The 21691-nt window shown below is 45.7% G+C and overlaps 1 long non-coding RNA gene across 1 annotated transcript; it reads left to right on the top strand.

Moving 5' to 3' along the window:
* The first annotated feature begins 14057 nt into the window (after positions 1 to 14057).
* On the top strand, positions 14058 to 14627 carry LOC109616866. The gene is made up of 2 exons (XR_002198149.2): positions 14058 to 14299; positions 14514 to 14627. It is a non-coding gene; the product is annotated as an uncharacterized LOC109616866 (long non-coding RNA).
* Positions 14628 to 21691: the final 7064 nt, after the last annotated feature.

Below are 21691 nucleotides of genomic sequence, written 5' to 3'. Positions count from 1 at the left end.
TCCCTTAATGTTCTGTAGATTGTATTTTTACTCTCTGCCAGTATTATGATAAATGCTTTTGCATGGACAACCACAGCCAAATATGTGCTGTGTTGGGAAGCATTTCTCAGTTGGTTTGCAGGAACAGGATGTCTGGTGGGTCAGGGTTTGGATCCATCTGCTAACTGAAGAGCCTCTCCATGTGCTGTCCATTAATGTGGAGAAACAAAGCACGTGTTTCTACAGCCAGCCAGCTGTAAATGTAATCCAGCTAGGCATGTTGTCTGGCCTGCCAAGAGCTCTGTGTGGTGCTAAGTACTATCTGGAAGTGGAAGCAAACTGCTACTAACCTCCTCCTGATTCACAGCTTCTCACTAAATGACCAAGGGATCCTGGAGAGGTGGGAAGTACTGATATGTGTTAGTGTTACTACTGAAACTCATACCTCATAATGAGAGAGAGAAAAACCAGGAAACAACTTACGCTCAAGCCTATTTAACATTTATATTAATGAACTGACTCAAATGCTTGAACAATCAACAGCCCAGGACTCACTCTAAACGACACAGAAATAAAATGTCACGAACAAAAGAGGGCCTACAGCATCATTTTGATATACTGCATCAGTTCTACCAGAACTGGGCACCAACAAAAAAGACAAAGATTATGATATTCCAAAAAAGATCCCGATGTTTAGAAAACAGATATACTTTCTTATTAAGCTGGCTTCACATAGATACACACACGCTTACACTTATTTGGGACTAAAATTCAAATACTGACAGGGAATGTCATCCTGGCTGTGAATTAATTGAGCGATAAAGCAAGAAGAGATTTTTATGCCATTAAAAGATGTAATAAATTAGACGTTCCAATTAGGATCTGGCTCAAAATATTCAAAGCTGTAATTGAACCAATTGCACTTCATGGCAGTGAAGTCTGGGGCCCGCTTACAAAACAAGAATTTGATAAATGGGACAAACACCCAATTGAAAGCCTTCATGCAGAACTCTGTAAGAGCATCCTGCGAGTCCTGAGAAAAACTCCAAACAATGCATGCAGAGCAGAACAAGGCCCATTCCCTCTTCTGATCAATATATAAAAAAGTGCCACCAAATTTTAAAATAATTCAAAAACAAGCCTCCAACCACTACAAAGCCCTCCAATGCCTGGAGGAAAGCATAGAGAAGAGCCTCCTTAGCCAGCTGATTCTGAAACTAAGTTCACAATCCAATCCCAACCCAATACAACATCAGGACATTTAGACAATCTGGTCCAAACACCGCAAACAATCCAAGCAAACTTCAATGTTGTTTGGCCCGAAACACAGTACACAGTAGCAGACTATCCAACCACTGTGACAGATAGGAAACTTCTGGCACATCTGTCCACCCACAGAGGACAGGTGTTGTTTACTCCCCCCAGAGAGGACAGGTGGTGTTTACTCCACCCAGAGAGGACAGGTGTTGTTTACTCCCCCCAGAGAGGACAGGTGGTGTTTACTCCACCCAGAGAGGACAGGTGGTGTTTACTCCCCCCAGAGAGGACAGGTGGTGTTTACTCCCCCCAGAGAGGACAGGTGGTGTTTACTCCACCCAGAGAGGACAGGTGGTGTTTACTCTACCCAGAGAGGACAGGTTGTGTTTACTCTACCCAGAGAGGACAGGTTGTGTTCACTCTACCCAGAGAGGACAGATTGTGTTTACTCTACCCAGAGAGGACAGGCTGTGTTTACTCTACCCAGAGAGGACAGGCTGTGTTTACTCCACCCAGAGAGGACAGGTGGTGTTTACTCCACCCAGAGAGGACAGGTGGTGTTTACTCTACCCAGAGAGGACAGGTGGTGTTTACTCTACCCAGAGAGGACAGGCTGTGTTTACTCTACTCAGAGAGGACAGGCTGTGTTTACTCTACCCAGAGAAGACAGGTTGTGCTCCCTCTGCCCAGAAGAGGACGGGTTGTGTTTACTATACCCAGAGAGGACAGGTTGTGTTTACTCCTCCCAGAGTGGACGGGTTGTTTACTCTACCCAGAGAGGACAGGTTGTGTTTACTCCTCCCAGAGTGGACGGGTTGTTTACTATACCCAGAGAGGACAGGTTGTGTTTACTCCTCCCAGAGTGTACGGGTTGTGTTTACTCTACCCAGAGAGGACAGGTTGTGTTCACTTAAGATCAGGAAATGTCCAGTAAAGATTTTGTAAAAGGCATGTCAATGTTTTCAACAATTTACAAGACCGTACTGTTTATGCTACCAGAGAAAGTTGTTTAACGTCTCTAATTACTCTGAAAAAATCACAATATAACGTATAAACGTATACAAAAATTAATGGTTACTTGTCCCTTGTCTCAATCAATCATATAAATGGAATTGTGACAACTGCGCCCTCTGCTGCCTCTCCTCCCCCTGCAGCAGACGGGCTCCAGCGTTCTACGTCACCGGCCTTCTGACACCACCGTCCATCTCATTATGCATTTCACCTGTGTCTTGTTTAGCGCACCTGGTTCTCATCCTCATCATTCCCCCCAGTATATATGTTCGCTCTGCTTCCCCTGTCTTTGTGTGTTATTGTCTCGCTGTCAAGAAGAGTGTTGTTGCGCTTCGCCAATTGTTCTTTCTTATATTAGAAGAAACCACTAATAAGTATCGCCTCGTTCTCCTGCTCCTCCTTTCCCATCCGAAGCCGTCACAGAATAACACACCTCAAAAAGAGAAGGAAATGGAGCAACAAGGAGCCAAAGGCGAGGCCGGTGTTGCGGAAGCAGTCAAGGTACATTCTACTATGCTGGCCAGCCTAGGCGCCGTAATGGACACTGTGTTGAAAGCGGTACAGCGCCTAGAGCTGAGCCAGGAGAACCGCACAGGCCATCTTTCCGCCTCCCCAGGTTGCTTCACCTAACATGGGGGTGATGCACATTCTGCTGCCCAGGGACTACGACGGGACAGCGGACCGCTGCCAGGTTTCCTGCTGCAAGTGGACATCGCGTTCCAGGCGACGCATCCTGTGCTGACTGATGCCCAGAAGATCTCCTCACTCGTCTCCTGCCTGTCCGGGAAAGCCCTGGAGTGGGCCACCACCGTTTGGAACATCGTGCAGCCCACCCAGGGCAGCTATGCCGACTTCATCTGCCGCTTCCAAGCCGTGTTCGATCATCCTCACGAAGGGAGAGAGGCGGGTGAACGGCTGTTCCACCTACGGCAGGGAACAAGATCGGCGCAGAATTTCACACTGGTGTTCCGGACCCTGTCAGCGGGGTGGAACGAGCGGCCTCTCATCAACCACTACCGGTGTAGCCTTCGCGAGGACGTCCGGAGGGAGCTGGCTTGTCGGGACGTGTCCCTCTCCTTCGACCAACTGGTAGACATGTCCATCCGTCTCGACAACCTGCTGGCTGCCCGAGGACGTCCTGGAAGAGGCCCGCCCGTTCCACCCTGCCAACCAGACGCCGCCTTCCCCATGGACCTGGGGGCGGCTGCGCTTTCGGGCAGAGGTTGGGGCGGACAGGTGTGGAGTGCCTCCAAGAGGAGACAAGGCCGTACAACCGCACCACATCACACCTCCCTCCCCGAGTCGAGAGGCGACAGGCAGGGCACTTCCGCATCACCCCAGGTAGCACATGCCTATTCACCACTTACCTCTTCCCTCTCGATGTGCACTGTCCCTGTTACGTTCCCCGGTTTTCCGTTGTTTCCCAGTGTAAGGCGCTGGTAGACTCAGGCGCAGCTGGGAATTTCATGGATAGGTCCTTTGCTCTACATTCACGCATACCCCTTCGTGTCCTCACCACCCCCTTATCTGTGACAGCTTTGGACAACCAGCCACTAGGGTCGGGTTTGGTCACCCAACGCACTGTCCCCCTCCTTATGGTTACCGGCGACCGACACAGCGAAACCCTTTCCTTCCATGTGATCGACTCGCCCATGTTCCCTGTGGTTTTGGGTTTCCCCTGGGTGTCCCTACATGACCCCGTTATCTCCTGGTCCAGTCAGAGTCTTGCGGGGTGGTCGTGGAAGTGTCAAGGTAGGTGTTTGGGTGTTTCCGTTGGCTCGACCTCTGTGGAAAGTCCAGACAGCGCTCCCGCCATGCCAATTCCCCCCGAATACAGGGACTTAGCTGCGGTCTTTTCCAAGGCTAAGGCCACTGTGTTGCCACCACACCGGCCGGGGGATTGTGCGATAGACCTCATTGACGGAGCCGCACTCCCGAAGGGTCACGTGTATCCACTGTCCTGTACCGAAACCAAGGCTATGGCCGTGTACGTTAAGGAAGCGTTGGAACAGGGTTACATTAGGCCCTCCAAGTCACAGGTCTCCTTTTTTGTGAAAAAGAAGGACGGTGGTTTGCGCCCATGCATCGATTACCGGGCGCTGAACAAGATCACCATTCTGTTCCGTTCCGCTACCCTCTCCCTTTGATCTCTGCGGAGGTGATCTCTGCACAGGCCCGCTCTTTCACCAAATTAGACCTCAGGAGCTCCTATAACCTGGTACGTATCCGGGAAGGGGATGAGTGGAAAACAGCCTTTAGCACCACATCCGGCCACTATGAATATTTAGTAATGCTGTACGGTTTGATGAATGCTCCATCAGTCTTTCAATCCTTCGTCAACGATGTGTTCCGGGACATGTTGTGCGAAGGCGTGGTGGTGTATATCGATGACATCTTGATATACACTACCAGCCGCGCTGAGCATGTCTCGTTGGTACGCAGGGTGCTTGTTAGACTGCTGGAGCATGACCTGTACGTGAAAGCCGAGAAGTGTCTGTTTTTTCAGTCGTCTGTGTCCTTCCTGGGGTATCGTTTTTCCAGCACAGGTGTGGCTATGGAGGAGCTTCACATTGACGCTGTGCATAATTGGCGACCCCAACCATGGTGAAGGACGTGCAACGATTTTTAGGCTTCTCGAATTACTACAGGAGGTTTATCCGGGGCTTTAGCCAGGTTGCGGCTCCGATCACCTCCCTTCTGAAGGGGGGGGCGACCCGGTTGCAGTGGACCATGGAGGTGGAACAGGCATTTGTGGAACTGAAACACCGTTTCACCACCGCTCCGGTTCTCCAAGTCCTGCCGCCTCTTGCCTCTGCCCGGCCTTTCTACTGCCCTACAAAACCGCGGAGGCCCTATTCACACACGTCTTCCGGCACTATGGGGTGCCCGAGGACATCGTGTCTGACCGGGGTCCCCAGTTCAAGAGTGTGGAAGGCCTTTATGCAGCACCTGGGGATCTCGGTCAGCCTGACCTCGGGCTACCATCCCCAGTCCAACGGGCAGGTGGAACAGGTAAACCAGGAAGTGGGCAGGTTCCTTCGGTCCTACTGGCAGGACCGGCCAGGGGAGTGGGCAGAGTTTCTGCCTTGGGCGGAATACGCTCTCAAACTCTCTGCCACCACTCCTCCACGGGCATATCACCCTTTCAGTGTGTGCTGGGTTACCAGCCGGTTCTGGCACCCTGGACACCGAGCCAGACCGGTACCCCTGCGGTGGATGACTGGTTCCGGCGGGCAGCGGGCACGTGGGAGGCTGTGCAGGCTCGCCTCCAGCTCGCTGTCCGCCGCCAAAAGATCTTTGCGGACCGCCACCGCAGGGAGTCCCCGGTGTATCGTCCGGGCGACCGGGTCTGGCTCTCGTCCAAGGACCTGCCCCTCCACTTGCCCTGCCGGAAGCTGGCCCGGTGGTTTGTGGGGCCCTTTAAAGTCTTGAGGAGTGTCAACGAGGTGACAAATCGTTTACGCCTTCCCCCCGACTACCGTATTAACCCCTTGTTTCATGTGTCTCTCCTCAGGCCGGTGGTGGCTGGTCCCCTTCAGGTGTGTGAGGTGCGGGAGGTTCCTCCCCCCCCTGGACATCCAGGGGGCCCCGGCATACTCCGTCCGCTCCATCATTGACTCGAGGCGTTGGGTGGGGGGCCTCCAGTACCTCGTGGAGTGGGAGGGGTACGGCCCGGAGGAACGGAGCTGGGTCCCGGTGAAGGACGTCCTGGCTCCCGCCCTCGTACGTGAGTTCCATCGGCGTCGCCCGGATGGCCCTGCTCCGCGTCCCCCGGGTCGGCCCCGGGGCCGGTGTCAGAGGGGGGGTACTGTGACAACTGCGCCCTCTGCTGCTTCACCTCCCCCTGCAGCAGACGGGCTCCAGCGTTCGACGTCACCGGCCTTCTGACACCACCGTCCATCTCATTATGCATTTCACCTGTGTCTCGTCTAGCGCACCTGGTTCTCATCCTCATCATTCCCCCCAGTACTATATGTTCCCTCTGCTTCCCCTGTCTTTGTGTGTTATTGTCTCACTGTCAAGAAGAGCGTTGTTGCGCTTCGCAAATTGTTCTTTCTTTTATTAAAAGAAACCACTAATAATTATCGCCTCGTTCTCATGCTCCTCCTTTCCCATCCGAAGCCATCACAGGAATTTCTGTATTGCCCAGTAGTTTCAATATATTTCCTTTGTAGACAACAAGAAAGACACTATTTACTGTATGAATGTTTATTTCCATGTTTTTGTTCATTGTTTTTAATAGCAAATAAACACTTTTATTCCAGGTCTAAGTTTAATGTGTCCATAAAATAGCTTACTTTTTTTTTTTCAAGACTTAAGCAATAACAAGAATTGATTTCCTGCCTGTTGGGCCCTGTCAGGGGCCTCCCCCGGGTAGGGCCACAGTGTCACCGGAACCCCCCCGTCTCAGTTCCAAGGTGTTACGCTGCTATATTATTGTGCTGGGGGATATGAGGAATGCACTTCTAACTTTTCTCAGTCTCCTCCAGTTTTAAATTTTAGGACGAGATGAGGTCCTGGTCCACACCTGCGGATTACCTGGTTTGGGGGGCCCGTTGCTGTCCCTGTCCTTGTCCACCTGGTCATACTTCTTACCTAGTCTAAAATCAAATAGACTCTGGATTTAGCCCAGAGAAATGTATTTATTATTCCAATTGGACTCTTAATATCTCACCCGGCACAGCCAGAAGAGGACTGGTCACCCCTCTGAGCCTGGGTCCTCTCTAGGTTTCTTCCTAAAATTCGACCTTCTTAGGGAGTTTTTCCTAGCCACTGAAATTCAACACTACTGTTGTTTGCTCCTTGGGGTTTAAGGCCGGGTGTCTCTGTAAAGCACTTTGTGACAACTGCTGTTGTAAAAAGGGCTTTATAAATACATTTGATTTATTGATTGATGTATGGTGGCCAGGAAACCTGGCTAATAGGGTCAGAGCCTAGGAAGAAACCTAAAAGGGAACTAGACTCTTAGGGGTGTACAGTCCTCTTCTGTCTGTGCATGGTAAAAGTATATGGATACATAACCTTTTTGGGCCACATTGATGTTCAGATCAGCTCCACAACCAGGTGGACAAGGACAGGGACGATCAGCTGTGCTGTGGGCAGTGACAGCAGGAATCATCAGGCAGAAACTAGTTCAGCAACACAACCAGGTGGACATGGACGGGGAAAGCCAAGAGTCCTCAGGCCAGGTGTTCCTGAGCCGTGGTCCAACATCTCAGACAGAACCAGTGATGGAATTGTACTAGGAAAGAGGGTTAAATCCCTGGAATTTGGAGGGTTGGAGTTAAAAGTGTGTGTGTGTGTGTGTGTGTGTGTGTGTGTGTGTGTGTGTGTGTGTGTGTGTGTGTAGGTATGCAAATCTCGAAATTGGTGTGTATGAATGTCATCTGGGTGTGTTGGCATAAGTGACCTTAGGTATGTGTATATCTATATATATATACGGATGGCGCAGGCTGTAGTGCTGAGATCCAGGCTGGTCACTGGAGGTCAAGCATCGGAGGAATTTGCATCAAATGACAGTGCTTTCCCTAAGGATTCAAGGGTGAAACGTGGTGCAAAATGTTTTATTGTGTAAACAGTACCTGCTCCTACAGTCCCTGATACAGGGCTGGTATATCTGCCCCCCCGCCCCCAAAAAAGAAGAAATATACAGGATACCAGAATTATTAGAGAGAACATTCATTGGATGCAAAAGGATACCTCAGGCAAAAGGATATTCCAGCTGACACTAGTGCCCATTCACAGAAACTAATGAAACATTAACAATTCATGCTCACATGAAATAGGTGGTGAAACTCAGACAGGCTGTTGTTCTCAGTGAGTATCGAAACTCTAATAGGCTGTTGTTCTCAGTGAGTATCGAAACTCTGACAGGCTGTTTTTCTCAGTGAGTATTGAAACACTGACAGGCTGTTGTTCTCAGTGAGTATTGAAATTCTGACAGGCTGTTGTTCTCAGTGGGTAAAGGAACTCTGATAGGGCTGTTGTTCTCAGTGAGTAATGGAACTCTGATACGGCTGTGGTTCTCAGTGGGTAAAACGTGTTGAAACTGACAGAAATAAAAGGTGTCAGTGTTATCTGCTTGCCATCGCTACTAACTTTATTTTCTGGAAGCATACAGCTTTGTGTGTGTGTGTGTGTGTGTGTGTGTGTGTGCATGCATTGACGTGTATGACCACAGGTGCCTGCGATGACTCAGCAGGCAGACAGCAGAGTGTTGAGGACCAGGCAGATCGTAGAGGAAGGTGGATACTGATAAGTGAACCACTGGTTTCTGCAGAGAAATAAAGAGGAAGAGGTTGACAAACAAGTCACAGGAAACCACACAGCGTTTATAATTCGGAGAAATGCCATCATTAACGTTAAACATTAACCCAAGTATGATCCAGGAGGGGCCCTGAACCTGGATGAGGACTAAATCCCACCCTAAGCACTGATCTACTTTATACACAAGGGCTCAGGTTATAAGCACTGATGATGTAAGGGAGCCATTTGATTGATTTTAAAAAATATAAATCAATGTAAAACTATGATTTCCCACATCAAGTATCAATGTAAAACCATGATTTCCTATATCAAGTGTCAATGTAAAACTATGATTTCCTATATCAAGTGTCAATGTAAAACTATGATTTCTTTTATCAAGCTCTACTGAATGATTCAATGTTCTTTGTTACAGTAAACCAGCCTGTGGAGCCATTCTACTGTGGCATTTGCACTACATTTAGATTTGGTCTGAGAAGACAGCTGCAGTGACAGCTTTAAAGGAGCATAGCAAGGTCAGATTGTTTAACAACAGAATTCCAAATAGCAGCCTATTCCCTAGTTATTGCACTACTTACAAATAGCACCCATAGAGCTGTATCCCTAAATAGTGAAGTATGGAGCATTATGGAGGACAGTGTGTCTGTGTGGTGGTGGGATATCCAGTTACCTGCAGGTGCAGGCGGGAGCATTAGCTTTGCCTGCCCTTTAGGGTGTCAGAATGTTGCATTCAATAAACTGGAAACATTTAGCAGTGAGGGGATATTAGTCCTTCTGAATGTCAATAAACTGGGAACATTTAGCAGTGAGGGGATATTAGTCCTTCTGAATGTCAATAAACTGGGAACATTTAGCAGTGAGGGGATATTAGTCCTTCTGAATGTCAATAAACTGGGAACATTTAGCAGTGAGGGGATATTAGTCCTTCTGAATGTCAATAAACTGGGAACATTTAGCAGTGAGGGGATATTAGTGTTTCTGAATGTCAGATCTGCAAACTGATGCCGTTTGGGTCACATCAACCCTGTCAGAAGAGGTAGCTTAAAATCCCTGAGTCAGTGATGTAGTTCTCTAGATAAACCAGGAAGACTCCCAGAGGATAGACGTTTCTTCAGATAAACCAGGAAGACTCCCAGAGGATAGACGTTTCTTCAGATAAACCAGGAAGACTCCCAGAGGATAGACGTTTCTTCAGATAAACCAGGAAGACTCCCAGAGGATAGACGTTTCTTCAGATAAACCAGGAAGACTCCCAGAGGATAGACGTTTCTTCAGATAAACCAGGAAGACTCCCAGAGGATAGACGTTTCTTCAGATAAACCAGGAAGACTCCCAGAGGATAGACGTTTCTTCAGATAAACCAGGAAGACTCCCAGAGGATAGACGTTTCTTCAGATAAACCAGTAAGACTCCCAGAGGATAGATGTTTCTTCAGATAAACCAGGAAGACTCCCAGAGGATAGACGTTTCTTCAGATAAACCAGGAAGACTCCCAGAGGATAGACATTTCATCAGGCCCTGTTCCAACTCAACAGCTCAGCAATATGGATGCTATAAAAGCCTGAGTACAGTCTTGCTGTCCTTCTGTAACACCTTCACACCTTCACCACCTTCACTGCTTCTCCATGCAACAACTGGAACACTTTTCAAATGCCTGTCAGCCGGTGTACACTTCTCCATCTAGTCTGTGGAAACTGAGATCTTTAAAACACTGGTGGCCCCATTTAAAGGACCCCTGGTGCTGCCTCCCATTTAAAGGTCCCCTGGTGCTGCCTCCTATTTAAAGGGCTCCTGGTGCTGCCTCCCATTTAACCTTTTCACGCATGAGTTTCACATATTCCTTACCGACCCCCCAGCGTGAGTTTTTTTGCGCGTGACTTCAGAACTCACACCAGCATTTGAACAGTCACCTTGCTAGGTAAGGAACACTACATGCATTGCATTGCAAGCTTCTCTTGTTGACTCGAATTCTAAGAGCTGCAAAAGTTGGTTGATTTATAACTGTAGCTAGCTAGAAAACGTCAGCTACCCGCTAGCTAACAAATCGTGACCAGTAATTCAGTGCAGTGAAAATGAATAAACTATATAAAATGCATACAACGAGTAGGGTAACTTCTAGAAAGTTTTTGCAATGGTTTTGATCGGTAGTAGTCGCTAATATAATTCATTTTTGTGTATTAGTGTTGGCTGTCTGTTGGTACGTAAGTAACACTTCTTGTCCCGGTTTGAATGCTTTCTACCTGGTTCATATCATAGTATGGTCTTGAAACAATTACAATCAGGAAATAAAGTTATAAACACTGTTTGAGCTAAATGTGAGTTAATAATAGCGCGGTTTTACCAGCCATTGTTACGTTACTTGTAGCTAGGCATGCTAATGGTGCGTTCTAAACAAGACGTTCTAATCACACCAGTGTGATCGTACGCTTCAGGGACCACTCTAGCCTGATCACACTGGTGTGACCGTACGCGTCAAACGGTTAAAGATCCCCTGTTGCTGCCTCCCATTGTAAGGTCCCCTGGTGCTGCCTCCCATTTACAGGTCCCCTGGTGCTGCCTCCCATTTAAAGGTCCCCTGGTGCTGCCTCCCATTTAAGGGGCCCCTGGTGCTGCCTCCCCATTTAAAGGTGCCCTAGTGCTGGCTGTCATTTAAAGAGCCACTAATGCTGCCTCCCATTTTTAGGTCCCCTGGTGCTGCCTCCCATTTAAGGGGCCCCTGGTGCTGCCTCCCCATTTAAAAGGCCCCTAGTGTTGCCTCCTCATTTAAAGGGCCCCTGGTGCTGGCTGTCATTTAAAGAGCCGCTAGTGCTTCCTCCCATTTAAAGGGCCCTTGGTGCAGCCTCGTATTTAAAGGGCCCCTGGTGCAGCCTCCCATTTGAAAGAGACAAATCTTTGACTTTTAAGTATTGAAACCCTGATATGTTGTGAGGCACAGCATGATGTCTTAAAGCATCACTCTGTCATCACTACACAAGTGCTGTGTAATGGCTTGCCCGGCACTAGGAGCCCTGGTAGAGTTAGACTCTACTTCTGTTTTCAGTTCTGTTCATGGTGTTATTCCTGCCTCGCAAAAGCTTTTACACACAATGATGGGGTTTCAAATTCTGTCTAGCACAGCATGAGATCACTTCTGGAGTATTTATACCATTTATTTATGCACATCAGTTGTGTAACTGATTTTGGCTGTTTATTGAGCGAGTTGATAATTTCACCATAGAGGATTGACAGATACAGCAGGATAATAGACCCTAACCCACTGTCATTTGGAAAAGTAGGAATAATTTTGCCTGATGATTTTTATACCCATTTAGACTGAAACATTAAGTCTCAGAACACAACCAGCCACTCAGTACTGACAGAGATGTACTGTATACAACCAGCCACTCAGTACTGACAGAGATGTAATGTATACAACCAGCGACTCAGTACTGACAGAGATGTAATGTATACAACCAGCGACTCAGTACTGTCAGAGATGTACTGTATACAACCAGCGACTCAGTACTGTCAGAGATGTAATGTATACAACCAGCGACTCAGTACTGTCAGAGATGTAATGTATACAACCAGCCACTCAGTACTGACAGAGATGTAATGTATACAACCAGCGACTCAGTACTGACAGAGATGTAATGTATACAACCAGCGACTCAGTACTGACAGAGATATACTGTATACAACCAGCGACTCAGTACTGACAGAGATGTACTGTATACAACCTGCCACTCAGTACTGACAGAGATGTAATGTATACAACCAGCGACTCAGTACTGACAGAGATGTAATGTATACAACCAGCGACTCAGTACTGACAGAGATGTAATGTATACAACCAGCGACTCAGTACTGTCAGAGATGTAATGTATACAACCAGCCACTCAGTACTGACAGAGATGTAATGTATACAACCAGCCACTCAGTACTGACAGAGATGTACTGTATACAACCTGCCACTCAGTACTGACAGAGATGTAATGTATACAACCAGCGACTCAGTACTGACAGAGATGTAATGTATACAACCAGCGACTCAGTACTGTCAGAGATGTAATGTATACAACCAGCCACTCAGTACTGACAGAGATGTAATGTATACAACCAGCCACTCAGTACTGACAGAGATGTACTGTATACAACCTGCCACTCAGTACTGACAGAGATGTAATGTATACAACCAGCCACTCAGTACTGACAGAGATGTAATGTATACAACCAGCGACTCAGTACTGTCAGAGATGTAATGTATACAACCAGCCACTCAGTACTGACAGAGATGTAATGTATACAACCAGCCACTCAGTACTGACAGAGATGTACTGTATACAACCTGCCACTCAGTACTGACAGAGATGTAATGTATACAACCAGCCACTCAGTACTGACAGAGATGTAATGTATACAACTGATTCCAGAAAACATTCCTTTAAAAGGTGTCCTTATCAACAGTTTTTTTTTACCATGTGCTGATTGTATGAGACACTAAACCAACTCATTAGTGTGTTTTGATGCTGCCTTTACCATTAAATTAAACCAAAATTGAAAACTGACTTTGGCCTTTTGTTGCTGTACCCAAACACACACACTCTGCCCAAACACATACACAGCACACACATACACACACACACAACAAACACACACAGCACACATCAACACAACGCACTCTGCCCAAACACACACAAAACACACACACCCCAAACACACACAAACACACACCCAGAAACACAAACCCACCACACACAAAGACACACACAGCACAACACATAAACACACAGCATACATACACACAACACAGTCTGCCCAAACACACATAATACACACCAAGCCCAAACACACAAACACAGACACACACATACACACAACACACTCTTCCCAAACACACACAGTCCAAACACAGACACACAACAAAGACAACACACACAAACAGAAATACACACATATTGTATTCATTTGGCAAATGCTCTTATTCAGACTAACAGTTAGTGCAGAAAGAGAAAGTCAGAAGTTCACCAAAGGTAACCGGGTGGAATGGGAGGACTACCAGAAACACAAACTCCCACCTCAGGGTTTGGCAGCAGCAGTGAATCAGAATCTCTCTGCCAGCTGAAATAAAAAATAGTCTTGTTGAACCAGACTGAATTCTGAACGCAACGTTGTTTCCCAGCCTTTACAGTTTTTTCCAACTGCATACACACAAAATCTTGTCATATGTTACACGATTTTTGAAACCTCTCACTCAAAGTGCAAAACAACACACCAAATCTCCAAAACCATAAGCTATTTCTCAGTTTTCAATTGCATAAAACACTTTTTTCAAAACACTACACACAATTCTCTACCTAAAACATAAAACTCTAACAGGAAGTGACTTGCTTTCCTTTTCCAAACTCAACCAATCAAAATGCTACACTTATTCACCAGGTCACACACACACTCCTCACATGTGCAAACACTAATTGCTTAACTGATCATTAACCAATCACTGCTTTACTGTAGTATAAGCCTATAAATAGGTCAAATGTCAAATTACCTGTTTTGAATAATGGATGCCAACAGTGAAAAGAGAGGAAGAGTAGGAGGGAGAGGCAAGGGACAACAGTGAAGACAAACTCAAAGACGAAGAGTTGGAGGAGGAGGAAGGAGAACCATCTCTGATGAGATTAGGGCAACGCTTGTTGATCATGTGATCAACCACGGTTTGACCATGAGAGAGGCTCGAACTGAATGTCCAGCCCAACCTGAGTCGATTTACAGTGGCGTCCATAATTCAAACCTTCAGAAATGAGAACAGGTATGCAACTATCTAAAGACTATTTTAGCATTACAGTAATGTACTGTAAAATACATATGACTGCATAGTATTGCATAAACATTTGTAACTCTAAGCCATCCATTTACTGCACTGCACTGAATGAATGAGGTTGGTTATCATGCTGTACTACATTGTTTTGTAAATTGTTTACAGTTCCTATGCTGAACACATACTGTGTTTGAATTCTGTACAGAGTGGAAAGGCAAAGACATCATGGAGGACGAGGACGCTTGGTTTTGGCCAACAATTAAATTAGGATTCGAGAGATAAGAGCATATCTTGAATAAAGTCACCATATTTAACAACATCAATGCTGTAAGCCTGTTGACCACACAATGACCACAAAATGACCACATAATGACCACACAACGCATCCTCCAGTGGCACCAGGTGACGATGAAACAACTTTACAAGGTGCCATTTGAGAGAAACTCTGACAGAGTCAAGAATCTGCAACATGACTTTGTAGAGTGTATGCATCACTACTTCCTGTACTTCAGACAAACCATATTCACTCATCTGTATATCCTTTTGTCTGTTACCAAGAGTATTGGAGATGGATGCCCATGTAATTCGCCATTAATTTATTTATGTGGATGAGGTTGGCTTCAACCTCACCAAAACCAGACACTGTGGAAGAAATGTAATGGGACAGAGGGCAGTTACCAATGTCCCTAGACAGCGTGGGGGTAATATAACTATGTGCTGCCATCACTCAAAACAGGGTCCTCCATCACAATGCCACACTGGGTCCGTACAACACCGGCCATATGCTCACTTTTCTGGATGCAATTTACACAATGCTTGTCCCTGATCCAGATCATGAGCCTGCTAGATTTGTGGTTGTATGGGACAATGTTCGTTTTTACCAGGCTGTTCTGGTCCAAAACTGGTTTGCCACCCATCCACAATTTGTAGTTTTGTACCTACCCCAATATTCACTTTTCTAAATCCCATAGCGGAGTTCTTCTCAGCCTGGCGCTGGAAAGTGTATGATCGCCAACCCTATTCCCGCATGTCACTTCTCCAGGCAATGGAGGACGCATGTGGGGACATAGAGGTTGCCTCTGCCCAAGGTTGGATACACCATGCTAGGAGATGCTTCCCTCAGTGTTTGGCAAGAGAAACCGTACCTTGTGATGTGGACGAAGTATTGTGGCCATGGTATATTTACATGGTATATCCAAGAAATGTATCTTATGAAAGAAGTGTTGCAAATGCTTCATTCTGGCATGTGTTTATGGCATTTTGAATGCAGTGTTACATTTTGAAGGAGATGTGAGGTTTTTTGTGTGCATTGGGAATTGTGTGTAAGTTTAGAAAAAAGGGGACATAGTTTTGAAAATGTTTGTAAACAGTGGGGAAAACTAATCTGGTGTACCTAAGCTATAGGTAAAGTCTTATTTACAGGTGGGCTTGGTTCAACTGTAAAGGGTTCATATCCAGATGTGGTGAAATTAAGAACTGTCCTCAGTCAACCTCATAGTTCCCATCACCCCTCTGGTATCCTCATAGTTCCCATCACCCCCCTGGTATCCTCATAGTTCCCATCACCCCTCTGGTATCCTCATAGTTCCCATCACCCCTCTGGTATCCTCATAGTTCCCATCACCCCTCTGGTATCCTCATAGTTCCCATCACCCCTCTGGTATCCTCATAGTTCCCATCACCCCTCTGGTATCCTCATAGTTCCCATCACCCCTCTGGTATCCTCATAGTTCCCATCACCCCTCTGGTATCCTCATAGTTCCCATCACCCCTCTGGTATCCTCATAGTTCCCATCACCCCTCTGGTATCCTCATAGTTCCCATCACCCCTCTGGTATCCTCATAGTTCCCATCACCCCTCTGGTATCCTCATAGTTCCCATCACCCCTCTGGTATCCTCATAGTTCCCATCACCCCTCTGGTATCCTCATAGTTCCCATCACCCCTCTGGTATCCTCATAGTTCCCATCACCCCTCTGGTATCCTCATAGTTCCCATCACCCCCCTGGTATCCTCATAGTTCCCATCACCCCCCTGGTATCCTCATAGTTCCCATCACCCCCCTGGTATCCTCATAGTTTCTGATCTACTCACTGTTGACTCTGTGTATATTTTATTTATCTAAGCAACTTGCAGGCAGTGTAGTATCACAACAACTGAGATGATCATTTATGAGAAATAACTTCTGTATTGTCATTTAAAAAATATAAATAGAGCCTTCTTCAGAAATGTCTCTGCTAAATCAAAGGTAACTGAAAATGTCTGCACTGAATGCTGTTCATCTAGATAAAACAAAGATCTGCTGCTAAATAACATAGTTCAGCCTACTTATTATTTAGGTCGTCACTTGTAAGTAGTGCCTTTTAGTAGCGATGGGGCACTGATAAGGGAATGGGTGCTGTTTGGAATGTAACCTCAGGCGGTCTGTGGAGCAGTAACCTCAGGCGGTCTGTGGAGCAGTAACCTCAGGCGGTCTGTGGAGCAGTAACCTCAGGCGGTCTGTGGAGCAGTAACCTCATCTGAATATGAACACAACAGCCTAACATGACTAGATAGGGGCCAACTTCCTCTGTCCAGTGATTCATAGTCCTCTAAGGTGTTATTGTGTTGAACATTTTCACTTGCACTCAGATGAGCTCCCTGTCATTTTCAGTGGCTGTTTTTATAAAGTCCACATTCTGTAGCGTGAGGAGAAGCGGAGCTTAGCTGTTTTTCACTGGGCCTCAATCTGGACCAATACACTGGTGTGAATGTGGTGTCCCCGGTCCTTCTGACAGTAAATCTGTCACAATCATCACAGTCCCACTGCTCTCAACTCCAGAGTCTGCGTGTTGTGTGTTTTTGTGTATATGACTGCGTTTGTGTGTTTAAATATTTGGTCTGCCACTGATCATCATCAGGCTGGGGGTGTGTGGTGTCCCAGGTCCTTCTGACCGTAAATCTGTCACCATCGTCATCACAGCCAACTGTCATCAACCTGGGCCCCCAGGGGCCAGCTGCCTTTTCACTTCCCTTTCCTTAGAAGTGTGTCTCAAACACAGTGCCACAGAATCACACACACACTCTCACTCTACAAACACACACTTTGATAGCCTCTGTCAGCTGAAACCAAAGCGGAGGATGTTTCCAACAATTCAATCATCAGACATGGAGACATGACAGTGGGCCTCTGTTGTTATGCTTGACCTCCCAGTACCATATAGCCCTGGGTTTTTGGAACATGTCCACTGTCAATGAAAATAATACACTGTGTGCGTGTGTGCGTGTGTGCATGTGTGCATGTGTGCATGTGTGCGTGTGTGCGCGTGTGTGTGTGTGTGTGTGTGTGCGTGTGTGTGCGTAAGCGTGTGTGTGCGTGTGTGCGCAAGCGTGTGCATGTGTGTATACCACGAGCAGCATGACAGAATAATTTTCCCCCATTGTGACCCTGCACCAAGAAGATGTAAAAAGGGAAAGAGAAATTAGGACAATGGGAATACATTAAGAAGTGTTTTTTTATTCACTTCTCCTATTACAGCTGTGTCTTAAATTCTGGGTCACAGCCCAAACCATCATTACCAAATGTTTGTTCATTCAACATAAAAAAAACAAAAAACATATGAAGTTAATAACCTCACCTGTCACCAAATCTTTACATACTTGTCTGGAGCTGATTATCAACACATGGCTTGTCTTCCTGAACTTCTTCATTGCAGGCCAAAAAAGTCCCTGCATCTAAATCTAAACAGTACCCCCACCCAAATTTAGTACCACCACCAATTTCACCACCAACTCAAAATCTAAATATAGAACTGGTTCTCAATTGACCTGGTTAAAAAACATTGCAGTAGGGTCTGGTATATTATGGTGGTTCCTGTGATGGTCCCTTCCTTAAGGGGCTATTCCGCTTCGTGTCTTCTGTGTTTCCTTGTCTTGTCCTTGTATGTGTAATGGTCCCTTCCTGAAGGGGCTATTCCGCTTCGTGTTTTCTGTGTTTCCTTGTCTTGTCCTTGTATGGTCTTTCCTGTTCTTGTTTCTGTTCAACGGTCTATTCAGTTCACCTGTGTTTTAGCCCCCACCTGTTTCTGTTTTCCTCGTTTTCTCAGTGTATTTAGTTCAGCCCTTTTCTCCTTGTCCTGGTTGGTCATTGTGTGTGTATATGTCGTGTACACCTCCTGTGCTCCTGTGCTCCTGTGCTCCTGTGCTCCTGTGCTCCTGTGCTCCTGTGCTCCTGTGCTCCTGTGCTCCTGTGCTCCTGTGCTCCTGTGCTCCTGTGCTCCTGTGCTCCTGTGCTCCTGCACCATTGGACTTTTTGTAGTGCCCGGCACTCAGTTTACGTTATTCCTTCGTTTGTTTAATAAAAAGGGGAAACCCTATGGACTTCTGCATTTGCCTCCGTCTCCATACCTTCTGACATAACAGCGTGACAGTTCCAGTATATTACGGTGGTTCCAGTATATTACGGTGGTTCCAGTATATTACGGTGGTTCCAGTATATTACGGTGGTTCCAGTATATTATGGTGGTTCCAGTATATTATGGTGGTTCCAGTATATTATGGTGGTTCCAGTATATTAGAGCACTCCAGTATATTATGGTGGTTCCACTATATTATGGTGGTTCCACTATATTATGGTGGTTCCAGTATATTAAGGTGGTTCCAGTATATTATGGTGGTTCCAGTATATTAATGCACTCCAGTATATTAGGGCATTCCAGTTTATTATGGTGGTTCCAGCATATTATGGTGGTTCCAGCATATTATGGGGGTTCCAGTTTATTATGGTGGGTCCAGCATGTTATGGTGGTTCCAGTATATTAGGGCACTCCAGTATATTATGGTGGTTCCAGTATATTAAGGTGGTTCCAGTATATTAGGGCATTGCAGTATATTATGGTGGTTCCAGTATATTATGGTGGTTCCAGTATATTAATGCACTCCAGTATATTAGGGCATTCCAGTATATTATGGTGGTTCCAGCATATTATGGTGGTTCCAGTATATTACGGTGGTTCCAGTATATTATGGTGGATCCAGCATATTAATGCACTCCAGTATATTAGGGCATTCCAGCATATTATGGTGGTTCCAGTATATTATTGTGGTTCCAGTATATTAAGGTGGTTCTAGTATATTATGGTGGGTCCAGTATATTACGGTGGTTCCAGTATATTACGGTGGTTCCAGTATATTATGGTGGTTCCAGTATATTATGGTGGTTCCAGTATATTAGAGCACTCCAGTATATTATGGTGGTTCCACTATATTATGGTGGTTCCCGTACATTATGGTGGTTCCAGTATATTAAGGTGGTTCCAGTATATTATGGTGGTTCCAGTATATTAATGCACTCCAGTATATTAGGGCATTCCAGTTTATTATGGTGGTTCCAGCATATTATGGTGGTTCCAGCATATTATGGTGGTTCCAGCATATTATGGGGGTTCCAGTATATTAAGGTGGTTCCAGTATATTATGGTGGGTCCAGCATGTTATGGTGGTTCCAGTATATTAGGGCACTCCAGTATATTATGGTGGTTCCAGTATATTAAGGTGGTTCCAGTATATTAGGGCATTGCAGTATATTATGGTGGTTCCAGTATATTATGGTGGTTCCAGTATATTAATGCACTCCAGTATATTAGGGCATTCCAGCATATTATGGTGGTTCCAGTATATTATTGTGGTTCCAGTATATTAAGGTGGTTCTAGTATATTATGGTGGGTCCAGCATGTTATGGTGGTTCCAGTATATTATGGTGGTTCCAGCATATTATGGTGGTTCCAGCATATTATGGTGGTTCCAGCATATTAAGGTGGTTCCAGTATATTATGGTGGGTCCAGCATATTATAGTGGGTCCAGGATATTAAAGTGGTTCCAGTCTATTAAGGTGGTTCCAGTATATTAGGGCATTCCAGTATATTATGGTGGTTCCAGTATATTATGGTGGTTCCAGTATATTATGGTGGTTCCAGTATATTAAGGTGGTTCCAGTATATTAGGGCATTCCAGTTTAATACGGCACTCGGTGATCCTGCTCTCTGAGTTTACATGATCTCCCACTTCGTGGCTGGGCTGTTGTTGCTTCTAGGTGGTTCCACTTATAGCACTTGCACTTGAATCGGGAAGATCTAGTAGTGCAGAAATGTTGCAAACTGACTCATGGCAAAGGTGGCATCCAATGACAGTGCCACGTTTAAAGTCAATGAGCTCTTCAGTATGACACATAGTATGGCCAACATTTGTCTATGGAGATTTCATGGCCATCTGCTCGATTCTATGCACCTGTGAGTAATGGATTGACTGAAACACCTGAGCTCAATAATTAGTATGGTTGTCCACAAACTGTTGGCCATATAGTGTATATAATTTAGTATTCTTTAGTTGCTAACCACCACAAAGAACAGTGGATCTGATTGTCAGAAAGACTCATCTGATGAACAGTGTTCACTAGGTTTATGAAACTGCACTCTTACTGTTGTTGTCCATCTGAAATAAAACAGATTGGGGGTCTGACTGATATTCTTGTGATGGTAATCAATCATGAAGCATTCACCCCACTTTTCCATGTTATTGTCAGTAAACCAAAATGGATTTAGTTACAAAGTTTTGTTGCTGATGTTTTCATAATTTCCATGTGAAAAATGTAATCTACAAATTGTTCTAAATTAATAACAAATATTTATTGTAAATATTTTATAAGTATAGTTTAGTTAATATTTGGTAGAGTCACCTTTGGCAGCAATTACAGCCATGGATCTATTTGAATGATTCCCCAGCTTTGGATATCAGGACACAGCAATGTTTGCCCATTCTTTGCAAAACTGCTCAAGCTCCAGAAAACTGGCGCTTTGGTGAACAACAATTTTCAACTCTTTCCATATTTTCTCAGTTGGATTGATTTACAATTACTTTTTCCTGAATCGCAGGTCTCTTGCAGCCTTCCACAGGTTTTCTTTCAGGATTTCTCTGTACTTTGCTGCATCCATTTCGCCCTGTAGGCCCAAACTTTCCAGGCCCTGATGCAGAGAACTATCCCCACAACATGATGCTCCCATCACCATGTGTCACGGTAAGGATGGGGATCTCAAGATGACTGGCTTAAGCCAAACATAGCTCTTAGTATTGAAACAAAAAAGCTTTGTTTTTTCCACCCAGCATTACCGTGGAAGACCATGAATCCTTCAGAGTTCCCATTGGCCTCTTGGTGGCCTCCCTACCATACTCGCAAAGATACTCAGTTTTTGAGGACAGTCTGTTTTAGGCAGATTCACAGTTGTGCCATATTCTATCAATTGCTTAATAATAGACTTCAATGTGCTATATTCAATTACATCCTACCTCTGACTGGTACTTTGGACAAACCTTTTCCAGATTTGCTTTGAATGTTCATTTGTCATCA

Source organism: Esox lucius, chromosome 18 (assembly GCF_011004845.1).
Source record: "Esox lucius isolate fEsoLuc1 chromosome 18, fEsoLuc1.pri, whole genome shotgun sequence".
NCBI lineage: Eukaryota > Metazoa > Chordata > Actinopteri > Esociformes > Esocidae > Esox > Esox lucius.
The sequence above is the reverse complement of the archived record's forward strand: the minus strand, read 5'-3'. Positions and strand labels throughout refer to the sequence as shown.